Here is an 18,373-nt window from a genome sequence, read left to right on the forward strand (position 1 = left end):
ATGTGAGATACAGGCCTAGTAGTAGCAGTATTGCTGGGCCAAAGGATATGCATGTTTTTATAGCCGTTTGGGCATAGTTCCAAATTGCTTTCCAGAATGGGTGAATCTGTTCACAACTCTACCAACAATGCATCAATGTCTCATTTTTCCCATATCTCCTCCAACATTTATCATTTTCCTTTTCTGTCATGTTAGACAACCTGATAGGTACAGGGTGGTGCCTCAGAGTTGTTTTAATTTGCATTTCTCTAATTAATAGTAATTTAGAGCATTTCTTCATATGACTATAGGTAGCTTTGATTACTTTGTCTGAAAACTTCCTGTTCGTATTATTTGCCCATTTATCAATTGGAGAATGACTTATATTTTTACAAATTTTACCCAGTTCTCTATATGTTTGAGAAATGAGGCCTTTATCAGAGAAACTTGCTGTAAATTTTTTTCACAGACATGATTGCTGTTTATTTCCCTTCTTCCAGCCAGATTGTTGAAGGCCTTAAATGCCAAGGAAACTGTTCGTATTTGATACTATTGGCAATGCGAACCATTGAAGAACTTTAAGGAAGTGACACTGCCAGAACTTTGCCTTAGGCACACTCTTTTGAAAGCTTTTTAGAGGATGAATTGGGCACTAGAGATACAGGAAACAATACCTCCCCATCCCCCCAGCCCCCACCTAACTGGACTAGCACCTAGCCCCAGTCCACCATTTTTCCATAAGAAGCACATGAGACACTATGTCCAATGGTTTGCTAAAATCTAAGTAAACTATACCTGTGGCATTCCTTTTAATTTACCACTTACCAACCTTGTCAAAAAAGCTAAGATGTGCTTTCAATGGAACCATTCTTGCTCTTCATGACCACTGTTCTCTCTAGATGTCCACTAATCACCTCTTGAATAACCCCTTTTGGCATTTTGTCAGGAATTGAAGGCAAGCTAACACTTACTTTTTTCAGCTCTCTCCTCCCTTTTTTTGAGACCTATATATGTGTCAGAGACAGGACTTGAACCCAGGTCTCCTGATGCCAAGGCCTCTCTCCACTCTGCTACGTTGATTTCCATCATGACAGGTTAGGCAGGCAATATGTCAATGCATCTGAGAGGCAGATAGGATTGGAAATATCAGACAGACAGCCATCAGTCAGACAATGGAAGACTTAAGGGTCTAGGCAGTGGATATTATAGAATATAGAGTTGGAAGAAAAGTGAGAGACTATGTCGTCCAACCCCTTCATATTCCAGTCAAGGAAACCAAGGCCCCAATGCAGGAAATAACTTGCAGAGGGCACACACCTAGTAAGTGGAATAGGGTGCCCTGGGAGCTAGTAGGTTTTTTTTTTCTTCTTTACATTAGATGTCATCGGATAAAGTCTTGATAACTGACACTTAGCACAATGCTTGGCAAATAGCAGGTGCTTATTAAATGCTTGTTGATTTGATTTGACCACTCATTGCATACCTTATAGAGCAGATTTTTTCCCCTAGATATGAGTTGTTCTAGATGGTGCCTTCTGGGGTCCCTTCTGACTGTGTCTTCTTTAGTATATAAATGGAAGAGTTAAAATTCAAACCCAGTTCATCCGACTCCAAATCTAATGACCTTTCCATTAATCTTAAGTGTCTAGAGCCCAAATGCCAGGAGTCAGAGACAGCTCTAAGCAACTGGAGATCCAGGCTGTGTTTGAATGCTAGGTGGGAAGCTAGTTGTGCTGTGCCCTCTTTTATGAGCTTTGTTGGGAATGGGCAAGCCAGGGCATGTAGCAATACCCTTCGAAGCAGAGAAATAGGAGGAACCCCCAAGGGGCAGCTTTCCCCTAATTAGGGCAAGGGCAGGCATATGGGGCCTCCAGAGAGGTTCTTACATAATGAATGGAGCAGATTGGGTCAACACAGGCTTGCTCCCTCAGTCCCAGAATACCAGAATTAGGGATTGCTCTTTAGAAGTTTGGTGGGGGCGGGGGGGGGGGGGAGAAGGAGAGAGAGAGAGAGAGAGAGAGAGAGAGAGAGAGAGAGAGAGAGAGAGAGAGAGAGAGAGAGAGAGAGAGAGAGAGGGGGGATGGAGAGACAGAGAGAGAGAGAGGCAGAGAGGCAGACCTAAAACCAATAAAAGGAAGAATTATGGAGAGAGGTGAAGGGGTGTCCAGATCAATGATTTCATGGGTGTTGGGAACTCCCAGGGTAGAAATTTCCAGTGCTGGTGAAGGTCAGCAACTCATCTACAACAGAATCTTAGAGAGTTGCTTGGGACATTTAGGAGTTAAGTGACTTGCTCAGTCATGTGGCTAATATATAACAGAAGCAGGTCTTGAACCCAGGTCATGCTGACCCTCCGGCTAGCTCTCTGACACTTTATCAAATTACCTCTCATTGCTTCCCATAGCAGGTTCTTAAACAACTTGAGGAATTTGTTATTTCAAGACATGATATATAAGCTACACCTCTGGACTTGTTCAAGACAGGTTTGGATAGATGCATGAATGAGAGAGTCATGATGAGGCATCGAAGGAGACTGGTGTGTTTTATATACGTGCTTAACATTTGAGGAATCCGTAAAGGAAGATAACCATTCATAGGTCCCTTAATTTCACTTTCAGGAGCAAAATATTGGGCCAATTGATTCTATATGAGCATTCTTATGTTTATTTATTGGATCAATTTTATGATATAAAATACATTCCTTCGTCTTTATAGGATTATAGATCTATATTATAAATCTAGAGCTTGAAGGGAGTTTAGTCACCATTTAGTCCAATCTCCCCTTTAACAGATGAGGAAAACTGAGACCCATGGAGATGAAATTATTTATGCAAGGTCACACATCAAGCTTCTAAAGTAAAATTTGAACTCAGGTCCTCTGGCTTAAGAGCCGATACCTTTCCTATCATACTATCTGCCTCCATTTATTACTTGACCTTCCTGTCTAACGAAAGGAATGGAGCTGGATGTCTGGATCATTCAATCCAAGACCTCCCCATCACCTGAACTCAATAGTTCCCAATTACTGATCTTAGCTAAAAAGCACAGATGGATTTATATTATAAGTATTGATTTCCTTCCCTCCCCAAAAAGGTGAGATTTGGGATTGAATTTATTTAAATATACCGAAGACTGGTGAGCCTGTCAGTCTGAGTACTCTCATCCTGGGGGCTGATTGCAGCTCTTCTATGATATATAGCACAAGTTATTTTAGCTTCTTGGGACTCAAACATAAAATGAAGGGCTTAGACTCACTGGCCTTTAGCTCCCCTTTCAGCACCATGTCTGTTACCCTATGATCACATAATCATTCAGGGTTAGAAGGGATTCCAAAGCCCATTCATTGCTGGGGGCGGGGGGGAACTTGCACCTTCGAGGCCACATGTGGCCCTCTAGGGTCCTCAAGTGTGGCCCTTTGATGGATTCTGCGCTTGAGGACCTAAAGGGCCACATGTGGCTTCAAGGATGCAGGTTCCCCACTCCTGAAACCTCATGTGAATCCCCTCTTCAACATCTACAGCAGTAGAGTCAAAACTAAGTAGGAATCTTATGTAAGGACCCCTGTAGGCTGCATATTGACTTAGTTTTAAATGTGGTATTATCTATGTGATATTATTGTAATTTTATTTATTTTGTTAAATATTTCCCAGTAGTGTTAAGACATTTGGTTTTATTTGATAGTCATGCAAGAAAAAGGTAAAATTAAGATCCAGGTCCTCTTCTGTTAAGAGACATATGACACACATGATTCTCACACTCCACATAGTTCAGCCAAACTGGTTTTCTTGCTGTTCCTCCCATACCTCATAGTTGCTAAGGTTGTCCCCCATATCTGGGATAGGCTTCCTGCTCAACTTCTCTTCTTAAAATCTGTGGTTTCCTTCAAGACTCAGTTCAAATGCCACCTCTTATGTAAGGCCTTCCCTGATTTCCCCTCCCTGGTACTTCCTCTCCCTAATCACATTGTCTTGTATGTTGTATACTCTCCTATGTATGCATTGCTTCTCCTTCTTGAGGGCAGGGAATTTCATTTTAGTTGTTGCTGTTTATCTGTTGTTCTTGAAGATCGTTGATATCAGGAGGGTGATGTGGTGAACTGGATTTAAGTGAGGCAGAGCTGCAAAAAGTCACGGACCTCACTGTCTTCTCCAGAGTCATGGAAGTCCAGAGGTAAGACATGGTTCAAGAATGCCCAGTACTTAGAACAGTGCCTGGCCCAAAGCAACTGCTTAATAATCATCACTAATAATTGATCGATTAATGTCTTTTAGAAAGTTATTCAAAATGTAACCAAAAATTTGGGGGGGCACTTGATATGATCTGGAGAAGATAAGATTATCTGGAAAATTCAGTCCTGTGCTATCATTCTGCTACAGTGCAGAGAAAAGTGGGAGGGATTTCTGTATCTAATGTCATTAAGACATTGGAATTCAAGAGAATTGGGGTCATCCAAGCCAACCATGCCAGATTCGTTTTATCATCCCTGATTGATCAATTGCCCTGGATTCAGATGCTGACGCTAACACTCCCTCCTTCTGTGAACTCCTCCCCATGCAAGTGTCTTCCCTCCTAAGACTGTTTCCTATCTATTCTATGTATCTTGCACATACACCAGGGATGTCAAACACCCGTGGCTGCATCAGCTCACAATATTTCAGAGTGGGGCCCAAACACATTAAAACATTATTGGGAAATATGTAATAAAATAAATAAAACCACATAAAACTTGGATAATGTTAATGTATGGCTTTCTAAATCAATATGTGACCCACAGGGATCCTTCCATACCATTTAGTGGTCCCCATCTCTCTTTGAGTTTGACACTACTGACATACACATTTATATACCCATTAGAGGGCAGAAACTATTTTGGCTTTTTCCAATTTAATAAATGCTGGTTGACTGATAAGCTCCCCTGGCCTCAGTTTCCTCATTTGTAAAATGAAGTTATTGGAGAAGATGGTCTGTAAAGCCCCTTCCAGCTTGAGGTTTATGTTCCCTGTCACCCAGCCTCTGGAGAGAGCAGACCCTGCCTTCAGCTCTGTAACTCACCAGGCTGCCTATTGCTTTACTGAAAGGCTCTAATTTCTATCATGACCTCAGCAGGCTGAGACTGTTCTTAAATTCCCTGATATCTCCAGAGCAGGAACCTGCTGAGGCTCAGCTCAGTGACTACCATCTAGAGTCACTGTACTCTGTTCTCTTCTGGTCCTGCCCTCCTCTGGGGGAAAGGAAGCAGAGACAACAATCTGGGCCTGTTCACCTAGGACTGAACTGAGGCCACAGGAGATGTTAACATTTGAGAGACTAGAGACCAGTGGGAAAGACGCCTTTGTCTCTGGGAGGCCTTGAGGGAACAGGAGCCTCATTGTTGACAAGGAAGCCTCAAGAGTTTGCCCCCCTTGGTATATTGTTACTAGTTCCCAGCTTCTCCTCTCTGTGCTTATTAATAAGTTATTCTTTGCTCACGTGTTTTCTTTAATAGCCTGTGTTTTCTGTTGGCCTGGAACGATGCCACCAGGGCTACAAGATGAAACAAGAATGGAAGACCTGCTTCTTGTAGGGTGTAGCAGCTTTCTCTTCTTCAGGCCCAGCCCATCAGACTAATAATGACTCTAGGGAGGGGAGAAAAATGCCAGGAGCTTTGTTCATTTCAAAGTCTTAGCCTAAGGAGGAAAACAACAGGAAGACAAGATACCCTTTAGGCCAAGGGTATGTGGGAAAACACATGTACTGTACTTGTATTCTGGGACTGGAGCAATGAATAAAATCACTTTTTATTTCTTCCTGGGTTATGTTGTCATCAGTGTGAAAGGGTTTTTGTTTTTGCTTTTATTTTTGGACTCAGTTTACTGTGGCTTAAAGGGTGTCATCAGAGAAATGCATGATGGGAGGAAGCTGTGCAAGCAGGCTTTGAAGCACAGTGCCTGGAATATAGTAGGCACTTAATAAATGTTGATTGATTGATTGATCTTGAGTCAGAGGCCCTGGGTTCGAAGGCCAGCTCTGCCACTTCACATCCTATGTAGAGGCAGTAGGGATCCCAGAGACTGTCTATTTCGACTCCGTTATTTTACTAATGAAAGAATGAAGCTGTGTGCCCAAGGTCATACAGGTAGTAAGTATCAGAGTGTGAGAAATGATTACTTCTCTCCAGTATTAATAACTAATTATTATATTAGGACCAAGGTTTTCCCCCTTTTCTATTTCCTCATCCAGAACTCAATCAGCATGGGAAATCTTAGGCAGAGATTTACCCAGGCCAAGATCTAATCAGAGAGCAAAAGAAAGTCTATGTTTGGGCTAATGGGTGCATGCCTGATCTTTGTGTTTGCTCAGACAGGTCTGGGAAAATGTGGATCCTGTTGTCAGACAAGTGATGTGGGAATTGATAAGTCTCTTTGACCATGACTTGGGTGATCCAAGTCATGTACCCCAAGATCCTCATTGGCTAATCTCTCATTGTAATATTCATTTTCTCATTACTTGTTAACCAATCAGAGTTGACTGCCACTCTGAGGAACACCTACTCTTCCAAGAGTATATAAACTATGAGCCCACCACCATGAAGGGTCTTTGGTCTGAAAGAGATGGCCTAATGACCATCCTTTTATTAATAAACATGTAACCTTATTAATAAAATGATTAAATTACCCAGAAACTATGTCTCTTGAACTTTTTTAAATGCCACAAGAGGTTGCATTTGAATCCAAGTACTCTGATTCAATTCACAAGACCTTTCTGGGACTCAGTTTCCTCATCTGCAAAATTATGGGATTAGATGGGATGGCCTCTGAAGTCCCTCCAGTTATGGATTTATGATCCCAATATTATAGATAACAGCCTGTGCTTTCTATTGTACCCTCCATTCCTCTAGTTGTATGACTTTGGGCAAGTCAACTGACCTTTGTAGGTCTTAGTTTCCTCACTAGAAAATGGAGAGATTGGATTAAATGATATCCAGGGACCCTTCTAGCTCTAAATTATGAAATCTAATGAAAAACGTGGAGCCATCAGGTAGGGAGAAAGAGCCAGCTCACTGGCTCCAAATTTGTTGCTGTTCAGTCATATCTGACTTTTGCCATTTCCTTCTCTAGCTCGTTTTACAGATGAGGAAAATGAGGCAAACTGGTCACATAGCTAGTAAGTGTCTGAGGCCAGATTTGAACTCAAGAAGATAAATCTATCTGGCTGCAAGCCCAGCACTCTCCACTGAGCCACCTAGCTGCCCCAAACTTACCTGTCTCAAAACAGAAGAATGTGAATCAGCCTTATATGCTTCTGCTCTCTACTAGCAAATGATATATGCGTCTTCTCCCCCTTTATAATGGCTGCCAATAATAGATCATTTTATATACCTCAATCCTGTATGGTAATTAATAAAATGGTATCATTATTTCTACTTTATACACAACTATAGCTCAATATGGTTAAAAGACTGTGCCCATGTCGTACACCTAGAAAATGTCAAATTCAGCATTTGGACGATGACATTCTTGATTTCAGTCACTTAGTTATTAAGCATTTGTTAAATGCCTGCTATATGCCAGGCACTGTGTTAAGCACTGGGGATACAAAGAAAGACCAAAAAATAGGGCCTAGCCTCAAGGAGTATGCAGTCTAATGATGGATTCCATGACCACTACTTTCCCCACTATTACCCACGTTGCCACACTTTCTAAGAATTCTTCTAAATCCCTTTGTTGCATTGCCTGTATCTGTACCTCTATGGTCTAATCCTATACCCAACTGCCCTTTCAAAAGTTTATCCAACTTATCATGTCACCTAATCATGACTGAAAGAAGTATTGAGTCCCTTCTCTGAAACATACCAATGAGACCTACTTGTGAGACAGGACAGGACCCTTACTTTTTCAGTGCTCTGGGAAAAACAGCCAGGCATCAGCTGGAGGGGTTTCTGTATTAGAAGTTCCTTATACCAATGAAATCACAGGACTGGACAAACCCCGCAAAAAGATGTGTATCTACTCCCGAAGAAGACTTCAAAAGTCTAACCACCGTTTTTATACTTTTTCAGTTGGACCAGATAAGCCAGGTGGGGATGCCCATCAATTGGGAAATGGCTGAACAAGTGTTATATGATCGTGATGGAATTGTGGATAAGAAATGATGAGCTCGATGATCTTAGAAAAACATGGATAGACTTGCAAGAGCAAAACGAGCAAAACCAAGAGAACGCTGTATACAGTAATGGCAATATTGTTTTAAGAACAGCTTTGAGTGACTAAGTCATTTGGGGTGGGGCAGGGCAATTGGGGTTAAGTGACCTGCCCAAGGTCACACAGCTAGTAAATGTGTCAAGTGTCTGAGGTCAGATTTGAATTTAGGTCCTCCCGGCTCCAGGGCTGGTGCTCTACTCACTGCCCCACCTGGCTTCCCCCTTGACTAAGTCATTTTGACTATTATAAATACCAAAATTAACCACAATGGACATATAAAGGAAGATGCTATCTGCGTCCAGAGAAAGAACTGATAAATAGAAGTATGTGTGGAATGGTTTTATATATACATTTATGTAATATGTATATATACAAATACACATACAAACAAATATATATATATATATATATATATATATATATATATACACACATACATATACATAGACACACACACACACACACACACATACCTGTGTCTAATGTTAGTCATCTCTGGGGTGGGAGGAGGGAAGAAAAAAGGGAAAAAAAGAAAGTTAACATGATAACTATTATATATTTAAAATGGATAGCAAGTTGTACATAATAGATTTGCAGTTTCATGTGCAATCACCTTTTTTCCCCTACTCTACTATGTTAAAGAAATGCTTATTTTATTTTTTAAGTTCAGAATAAAATGAATACATTTTTTAAAAAAGGGATTAGAATCCTGAGGAGAACGTGGTAGGGCTTGGGAGATGGTGGCAGCAAAGGCATTTTGTTCTGTGAATAACATTAATAAGACTGCCTTCTGTAGGGCAGATAGAAATATTACTGCGTTTGTTTTGTGGCTCACCTAAGGCACAATTACATTTCAGATCCTGTTCCTGCTGGCCCATTTTTGCCTCATTGATTTTTAGAGCTGATTAGTCACCTCTGTCTTGTTTGCCAGAATTCCCTTGGTGAGTGAAACACATTTTCCCTTGTTCTTTTATGATAGGTGGTTCTTGCTCCCCAGAACTATGGCTGGGATCCTTCTAGGTTCTCTTCAGATGACAAGGAATAACTTTCTGGGCAAAGGGCACCCAGGCTTACCCTGTTGATTTCAGAAATGTAGCATTACAGGAAAGAGGATCAATTGGGACTTTATAGCCTTCATTTTAAGAATTGTGGAAAGGATAGTTGCTTTTTCAAAATTTACTAATATTTCATAATACCTACTTTTACCCTGGGGAAAGATTATTCCACTAGGAAAAAAAGGAGAAAAACAAACAAAAAGGGCAAGTAATTTCCTTTCTCTGGATCCCTGTTTTTCAGAATCTCAGAGCTAGAAGGACCTCAAAGATCACCTGGGATCTCAGGACCACAGAGACCATTTAATAACACACTCTCATTTTACAGATGAAGAATTTGTGGCCTTGGGGCAGCTAGATGGGATAGTGAGTAGAGCACAGGCCCTGGAGTCAGGAGGACCTGAGTTCAAATCCAGCCTCAGACATTTGACACATTTACTAGATGTGTGGCCTTAGGCAAATCACTTACCTCAATTGCCCTGCCTTGCCCTCTCCAAAAAAAAAAAAGAATTTATAGCCTTAAAATTGGGCCCAGGGTCTAGAATCTCACCTTAAACATATCTGCTAAACGGCAATCCAATCTTTCCTTGAAATTCTCCAGGGGATAGGGTATCCATGATTCCTGATTGCCCCCATTCTCCTCTCAAGTAGATGCATTTGTTATGCATTCTCTCCCTTATATGGGGTCTGGTAGGTGAGGATAGAAGCCATACTTGGAGTCTTCTAGCAGCTTGCTGAGAGGCGTCGTAGAGCATGAGAATGGAATTTTGGACTTGGCATCAGGAAAGTGTGGGTTCAAACTGTATCTGTGACTCTTATTCACTGGATAACCCTATGCAAGGAGAAATCTTATCCCTCTTTAATCTGATAACCCATCATAAGAACCTCTGGGCCTTGCACTGTGTGCCACTGAAGCGCCCTTAGGATGCCTGGGTTTTCCCATCTACCTTGCAGCTGAATTTTCTTTTTTTGAATTATCTCCTCCTATTAGAAGTGAGCTCCTTGACAGCAGAGACTATCTTGCTTTTTCTATTTGTATCTCCAGCACTTTGTATGGTTCTTGGCTTATAGGAGACACTTAATAAAAGTGTTTTTTTCCATTCAATCATTCATATATGTGAAGAAAGATATCATGATCTTCCTAAATCTTCACTTCTCCAGATTCTTCATCCATAAAATGAGGGGCATGGATTAGATCATCTCTAAGGTCCTTTCAAGCTCTGAATATATGATCTTATCTCTTTTCCCCAACTCCATTGCATCTGTTGGAAGTTGAGTGGCCCAGTGATAACATATTTGATATTTTAATGTAGAGGGGCAGGCAAGTGGCACAGTGGAAAGAGTGCTGGGCCTGGATTCAGGAAGACTCATCTTCCTGAATTCAAATCTGGCCTCAGACACTTACTAGCTGTATGACCCTGGGCAAGTCACTTAACCCTGTTTGCCTCAGTTTCTTCATTTGTAAAATGAGCTGGAGAAAGAAATGGCAAAGCACTCCAGTATCTTTGCCAAGAAAAATCCAAATGGGGTCAGAAACTGTTAGACACGACCAAAAATTGACTGAACATTGTCAACACGAAATCACAATGTCAGGAGACTTATGTGAAAAACAGGTTTATTACAAGAGAAATGAATACACATGTGGAATCCAAAAGGTTTACAGAAATTTACATTTTTATAATAGCAGGACAAAGGGAGGCAGGGATACTAGGAAGATGTGTGACATGGAAAGGTGAACAGTGGAACAAAAGTGGGAAAAGAGATAAGACTACTCCCCATGGGGAGGAGCAAGGCGATGGCAAAAGCCTCCTTCTTTTCCCTGGGGAACTGCCAGACTATGAAGATAGGAGGGTCTACTTACCTGCAAAGAACCTCAGCTATGCAAGCATTATTTCAGCCTGGCACAGACTGGCTGGCATGTGTCTTGCCTCCCAGGGACACACAGTGAGTCCAGCTTGAGGTGTAACAATAAATTATGTCAGCTCAGGAGGAGCTTCGTCATTGATACATTCATGGCTTCCTGCATGTTCTGGTTCCAGTGTTCCTGGAAAATGTGGCAACTCAAAAAGACAAGTTCAGGGGACCTGTTAACAGCCCTTCCAAGGTCAACAACAAAATTCTAGTGTAGAGTGCAAAACAGGTGAGCATCCTTTAGTCTGCCCAACCCCAGGTCATTTCCAATGGGCCATGTGGATTCTGGCTCAGTGCTGACTGGTTTGGTGCTTTAGGGTGATACAGCATATTTCAAGTGGTCCCTGCTTCCTCTATTCCCCCTCGTAATTGTCAGGCTCCCTGATAACGGAACCATTACTTGGCTCTAGAAGGCTGAGGTATTAATCTTACCCTTTAAGGGGGTCCTACCTCTGGATTTAGGTACATGGACTGGATTCTGTCCTGGGAAGACTGGTCTCTCAAGAGATGATTAAACCATTTCCCCCTCTTTTTTGGTTCACACTGGCTCTTTATATCTCTACACTGGAGCCCCAGGGAGAATAACTTAAAGTTTAAGAATGGCTCAATTTTAGGGTCTTTTGAAATGAAGGTGTAGGAAGGTATTAAATGTACAATGTAGATCAGGCATGGGACAGCTACCTATTTCTCCACACAAAAGAAATGCTTAAAACATAAATGACTTACAAGTGTACATTGACAGAGTTAAACATGAAGCAGTAATTTTTTTGAAGGCAGAGATGTCTTCATATATATATATATATATGTATATATATGTAGTATTTTCTTTTTTCCCCAATTCCATGTCAAGACAATTTTAGCATTCTTTTTTTACACGATTTTGAGTTCCAAATTTTTCTCCCTCCCTCCCCTCCCCTTTTCCAAAAAGGCAATTTGATAAAGGTTATACATGTGCTATCATGTAAAACATATTTCTATATTAGTCACAGTTGTGAAGAAGAAACTAATCAAAAGGGAAAAAAAAACATGAAAAAGAATATAGCAAGTGAAAAACTATACTTCGATCTGCATTCAGAGTCCTTCAGTTCTTTATCTGGATGCGAATAGCATTTTCCTTTGTGAGTCCCATATACTTGTCTTGTATTATTATGTGGCTGAAAAGAGCTGAGTCATTTATAGCTGATCATCATACAATGTTGCTGATACTGTGTGCTATATTTTCCTGGTTCTGTTCATTTCACTTTGCATCAGTTAGTGCAAGTCTTCCCAGGTTTTTCTGAAATTTGCCTGTTCATCATTTCTTATTGCACAATAGTATTCCATTGCATTCATATACCACAGCTTGTTCAGCTGTTCCCCAGTTGATGGGCATCCCCTCAATTTCCAATATTTTGCTACCACAAAAGGGCTCCTATAAATATTTTTGCACATGTAGGTTCTTTTCTCTTTTTTATGATCTCTTTGGGAGACAGATTTAGTAGTGGTATTGCTGGGTCAAAGGGTATGCCCAGTACAGTTGCCCTTTGGGCATAATTACAAATTGCTCTCCAGAGTGGTTGGATCAGTTCACAGCTCCACCAACAGTACATTAGTATTCTGATTTTCCCATATCCTCTCCAAAATTTATCATTTTCCTTTTTTTGTCATATTAGGCATTCTGGTAGGCATGAGGTGGTACCTTAGAGTTGTTTTAATTTGCATTTCTCTAATCAAAAGTAACTTAAAGAACTTTTCCATATGCCTATAGATAGCTTTGATTTCTTCATCTGAAAACTGCCTGTTCATATCCTTTGGCTATTTAGCAATTGGGGAATGGTTTGTATTCTTACAAATTCAGGTCTCTATATATTTGAGAAATGAGGCCTTTATCAGAGACACTTGCTGTGAAAATTGTTTCCCAGCTTTCTGCTTTCCTTCTAATCTTGGTTGCATTGATTTTGTTTGTACAAAAGCCATTCAATTTCATATAATCATAATACTTCATAATGCTCTCTATCTCTTGTTTTGTCATGAATTCTTGCCATTCCCATAGATAGGACTATTCCTTCCTCTTCTAATTTGTTTATAGTGTCACCCTTTATGCCTAAATCAAGCACCCACTTTGACTTTATCTTGGTATATGGTGTGAGATGTTGGTCTATAGCTAGTTTGTGTCTTATTTTTGCCCTATTATTTTCCAATTTTCATAGCAATTTTTGTCAAACAGTGAGTTCTTATCCCAAAAGCTAGGGTCTTTGGAACACTAGGTTGTTTATGGTCATTGACTACTGTGTCTTGTGTACCTAATCTATTCCACTGATCTATTACTTATTTTTTAGACAGTGCCAGAGATTTTGATGATTATTGCTTTGTAATAGTATGAGATCTGATATTGCTAGGCCACCTTCCTTTGTAGCTTTTTTCTTCATTAATCCCCTTGATCTTCTTGACCTTTTGTCCAGATGAATTTTGTTATTTTTTTTCTAGCTCTATCAAATAATTTTTTGGTATTTTGAATGGTAAAGCACTGAATAATTAAATTAGTTTAGGCAGAATTGTCATTTTTATTGTATTGGCTTAGCCTACCCATGAGCAAGTGATATTTTTCCAGTTGCTTAGATCTGACTTTATTTGTGTGAAAAGTGATTTTTAATTGTGTACATATAGTTCCTGGGTTTGTCTTGGTAAGTAAGCTCAAAATATTTTATACTTTTTAGTTATTTTAAGAGGAATTTCTCTTTCTATCTCTTGCTGTTGGACTTTGTTGGTCATATAGAGAAATGCTGATGATTCATGTGTGTGGATCTTATATCTCTCAACTTTTCTAAAGTTGTTAATTATTTCAAGTAGTTTTTTTAATTTGATTCTCTAGGATTCTCTTAGTATATCATCCTATCATCTGCAAAGAGTGATAGTTTTGTTTCCTCATTACCTAGTCTAATTTCTTCAATTTCTTTTTCTTCTATTATTGCTAAAACTAACATTTCTAGTATAATGTTAAATAATAGTGGTGTTAATGGGCATCCTTGTTTCATAATTGATCTTATTGAGAAGGCTTCTAGCTTATCTCCATTACATATAATGTTTGCAGATAGTTTTAGATGCATACTCCTTATCATTTTAAGGAATGCTCCCTTTATTCCTATGCTCTCTATTGTTTTTAATAGAGATGGGTGCTGTATTCTGTCAAAAGCTTTTTCAGCATCTTTTGAGATAATCATACGATTTCTGTTGGTTTTGTTATTGATACAGTCAATTATTTTGATTGTTTTCCTAATATTCAACCAACCCTCCATTCCTAGTATAAATCCCACCTGGTCACAGTGTATAATCCTTGTCATATATTGATGTAATCTCCTTGCTAATATTTTAATAAAAATTTTTGCATCTATATTCATTAGAGAAATTGGTCTATTATTTTTTCTCTGTTTTAGTTCTTCCTAGTTTAGGTATCAGCACCTTATTTGTGTCATAAGAAGAGTTTGTTAGGACTCCCTCTTCTCCTATTTTTCCAAATGGTTTATATAGAGTTGATATTACTTGTTCTTTAAATGTTTGGTAGAATTCACTTGTAAATCCATCTTCCCATGGAGATTTTTTCCTAGGGAGTTCGTTAATGGCTTGTTCAATTTCGTTTTCTAAGATGGGCTTATTTAGGCATTCTATTTCCTGATCTGTTAATCTAGGTAACTTACATATTTTTTGTAAATATTCATTGATTTCACTTAGATTGTCAGATTTATTGGTATATAATTTGATAAAAGATTTCATAATGTGAAGGGGTAAATTTCAATTCCTACTACTCTCCAATGTAATATTGTATTGTGTGTGCATGTGTGTGTGTGTGTGAGAGAGACTGTCAGAGACATACGCATGGAGAGACAGAGACAGATAGAGAGACAGCTGCTAAAAAAGAGACAAAGACATAAAAACAAAAAAAAACAGAAATAGAGAAAGAGAAAGAGAAGACATAGACAGAGAGACAGAGAAAGACAAAGACAGACATGCACAGATGGAGACAAAATGAAGCGGATAGAAAGAGAAACAAAGTAGACACAGAGACAGGGCTCTGTGCTTGAGGGAGAGGGAGGGAGGAGGAGAGGGAGAGAGGGAGGGAGGAAGGGAGAAAGGTGGGAGAAGAGAGAGAGGGAGGGAGAGAGTGAGTGCAGAAGCTGTCTCTTTTAAAATGATACAAATTTGACGTTCTCTCTCCCACTATTATGCGGTGAGGGGTGGGGGACAAAGGGATCACCTAGGGTCATCTCAAAGAGTTAAACCTGTCAGTGTTTGATTCAGGGTCCCATACATTGGTGGGGGGGGGGGGACCACATGTATGCTCCATTACACTAAGAAACCGTAATATATGAATTGTGAAAAAGTAAGACCATCCTATTAGGCTTTAATGGGACTGCATTACTGAAAATTAGTTTGTAGGACAATTATTTGAAGTTAAAAACTGGATTAATGGGTACCTCTTTCTTCTCCTGGTATAGTTCCTTGGAACTGAGATACAAGGTACCTCAGAGAACTCTCAGACATGAGGTAAATTAACCTAGTATGGAATTAAAATTCATGCTCTCTACCTTATTAAGCAAACTGAGAATCTTAAACAAGACCCTCAGTTTCTTCCCACTACTAATAATTCTGTTAGAGACAATCCCACTAGGTTTTTTTTTCTTCTTTCAGAAACGCATAGACTAGAGATACTTCCCTGGGATGAAACTCCGTGGTGTGGAACCCAAGGGAAAGACATGAGCATAGACAGGCTAATTTGTAATGGGATTCCTGACTGATGTGGGTGGGGATCTGCCCAGATTTCTTTTGTTTACAAGCTTCCAGGGACCTCATCCTGTACATACCCTGAAGGGCTAACTTATCCTAGCAATTTTGCTAATCCTAGAGGCCAGACCAAAGATCAGCTCACCTGTATCAGTATTCCACCACTGAGAGCTTGACATTAGACTAGGCTTCCTGCCTTCCAAAGAAAGGTAAGCCAGCTGGTTAGACCATTGTCCCTCTGCAGGATTTCAGCCCCTCCTCCAGCAGTATGTCTCTGTGTTCATTTTTTCTCAGGCTGAGGGTCTTTGACTTCCATCTGTGGCAGACATAGTTTTTGCCATAAGCCTGTGGTTTTTTTGCTTATCTTCTCCCTCCATCTCAGTGACCTTAACTATTTTGTACTTCCAGAGTGAGTATGCTTTTCATTACATACCTATAATCCTGTTTATTGACATTCATGTGACTACATGCCTATAAAATGGTGTGTGTGTGTGTGTGTGTGTGTGTGTGTGTGTATTTTTTTCTTCTAGTCCTCTGTTATATTTCTAGTCAACCTAGCTTCATTTACCCAAGAAGGTTTTCTCCAGCTTACTGGATCCTCCCTGAGGTATGAGATGACAACATCTAGACTTGTGTTGTGTTTCAGTAAGAATCCAGAGAGGAACACACTGCCATGTGACAGGGCTTTATTGCTGCAAAGCTGGCTTTGGGCAAAACCACATCCTAAAATTCACTTGAGTAAAGACAAAGGGAAATCAAAGCAAACAAATACCAACAGGAACTCCTTAGGAATGTAGACACTGAGTGTATCACAGAACTTCCTGGCATATGTAGATACTTAATTTGCTGAGAGGCATTGAGAAACAGTATTGAACTGGCTGAGTGTGAGGAAGTGACTTTCTATCATATTGGGAAGAATTTCTTTACCTCTATGGACCTTGGGGATTCTTTTCTGTAAAGCAGGGATTTTTTTACCTACTTCACAGGATTATCGTGAGGGAAAGCCTTTGTAATTGGCAAAAGGAGGATCGCTATTTGCCAAAAAGTTCATTTCCTCCTCCTTAATCTGTGTAGGTTCAGGTGACTTTAGAAATTGGTGACTTTTCAGAAGCTTGAAGGTAGGAGGAATCTCAGCCATCATCTAGTGACCAGGGGTGGGGGAACCTGCAGCCTCGAGGCCACATGTGGCCTTCTAGGTCCTCAAGTGTGGCCCTTTGATTGAATCCAAACTTCACAGAACAAATCCTCTTAATAAAAAGATTTGTTCTATAAAACTTGGACTCAGTCAAAAGGCCTAACTTGAGGACCTAGAAGGCCACATGTGGCCTCAAGGTTGCAGGTTCCCCACCCCTGAATTCTAGTCTTTTGATCCAGAAGCTGTTATGAAGCATCACAACTTTCTGGGGATGGCAGGATAAAGATCTGAAGGTTTGGGGGGAGGTGCAGACTTCCCCTCTCTAAAAGAAAGGGTGGGGAGAAGGTGAGATCCGAGTCTCCCTTTGGACAGGCAGAGTATCAAGAAACAGGGGATTGATAGACCTGCTCTATTCTGTGGTGGTCAGTTGGCAAGCATTTATTAAGTACTTCCTATGTTCCAAGCACTGTGCTAAGAACTAAAAGAAAGGCATAAAGTACCCTCACCATCTTCAAAGAACTCATATTCTAAATATGATAAATATGTAAACAGATAGCTAGGTGGTACAGTGCATAGGGGGCCTGGAGTCAGGAAGACCTGAGTTCAAATCCAGCCTCAGATACTTACTAGCCATATGACCCTGAGCAAGTAACCTCTGCCGCAGTTTTCTCATCTGTAAAATTGGGGTGATGATAGCACCTACAGAGTTGTTGATCAAATGAGAGAATATTTATAAAGCTCTTAGCATAGTATCTGACACGTGTAAATCTGTATCGAATCATATAAATGCTATCTATTATTATCATTGCTTTGGACATACCATATACACACATACACATAAGTACATATGTGCATAGAGTATACAAAAGGTAGTCTCAGAGGAAGGCAAACTATTCAGATCAGATGTGGACTGCTCTAGTCTTGGGCACTATACTTTAGGGAAGATCTTGATAAACTGTTCAGTGTCCTAAGGAGGGCAATCAGGGTGGTGAAAGATGTTAAGATTGTACCACATAAGTACCATACCCCTGTTGTGCTACTTCCTTGTAACTTTCACTCTAACTCATGGGTTGGTTGCTCCAGAAGGTAACCACCCTCTGGATTCAAAAGTTTTCTTTGGATTGCTACTACCAAAACTATACTCTATGAGCCCCCACCAGTGTGCTTATCTTTAATACTAAGTAGACACAATTAGCTCGAAGCAAAGATGGTATAATAAGAACAATAGTAACAAAATACCCCCTCTCCATAAACCTGGGTGAGCAGTACTCCACAAATACATGCAGTCTCAGTGGGAAAAGTGGGCATAAACTTAGAGTATGCTGGTAAATGAGATACACTGGAGAACATGTATCTAA

General features: G+C 40.2%; 1 long non-coding RNA gene across 1 annotated transcript; it reads left to right on the forward strand.

Annotated features, from left to right (window-relative positions):
• Window positions 1-4,050: 4,050 nt before the first annotated feature.
• On the forward strand, window positions 4,051-5,763 carry LOC118845726. Its single transcript, XR_005010138.1, has 2 exons — window positions 4,051-4,149; window positions 5,465-5,763. It is a non-coding gene; the product is annotated as an uncharacterized LOC118845726 (long non-coding RNA).
• The last annotated feature ends 12,610 nt before the right edge of the window (window positions 5,764-18,373 follow it).

Source organism: Trichosurus vulpecula, chromosome 4 (assembly GCF_011100635.1).
Source record: "Trichosurus vulpecula isolate mTriVul1 chromosome 4, mTriVul1.pri, whole genome shotgun sequence".
Classification (NCBI taxonomy): Eukaryota; Metazoa; Chordata; class Mammalia; order Diprotodontia; family Phalangeridae; genus Trichosurus; species Trichosurus vulpecula.